Below are 509 nucleotides of genomic sequence, written 5' to 3'. Positions count from 1 at the left end.
GGTTGCAAAGGACATTTATCACTTAACAATGTATAGAGACATTTACAATCACAATGGTCTACATGTGACTGAGTTTTACATTATATTCTATTTAGCTGCTATAGTGAGTTGGGAACCTAAGTCAAATTTGGCAAAGAATGAGCCGGTGTTCCTCTTGCAGTTGGGAGAACAACATGCATATGGAACACATTTTAAACATATCATCTTCCACTTAAGAGTGAAAAATGGAAAGACACAATGTACTGAAGAAGATACAGGACAATGGAGGAACTGAATAAATGAAGAGGGAAAATAAATAAACAAAAATGCAAATAACATTAATATCATATAACCAACAAAAAGACAAAATCCTGAAAAACAATAATAAAAAATAATAAAAAATAGTTCCTTCAGTTGCGAGTGGACGTGTCTGAGGATTCAAGAGGAATGATTTCGTATGAAAATAAGACAAGGCATGTTTAATATTTAATTATGAATTTCTCATAATCTACATTAACGAAAAGACAAAT

Source organism: Penaeus monodon, chromosome 34, assembly GCF_015228065.2.
Source record: "Penaeus monodon isolate SGIC_2016 chromosome 34, NSTDA_Pmon_1, whole genome shotgun sequence".
Taxonomy (NCBI): Eukaryota; Metazoa; Arthropoda; class Malacostraca; order Decapoda; family Penaeidae; genus Penaeus; species Penaeus monodon.
This window is presented reverse-complemented; position numbering follows the sequence as displayed.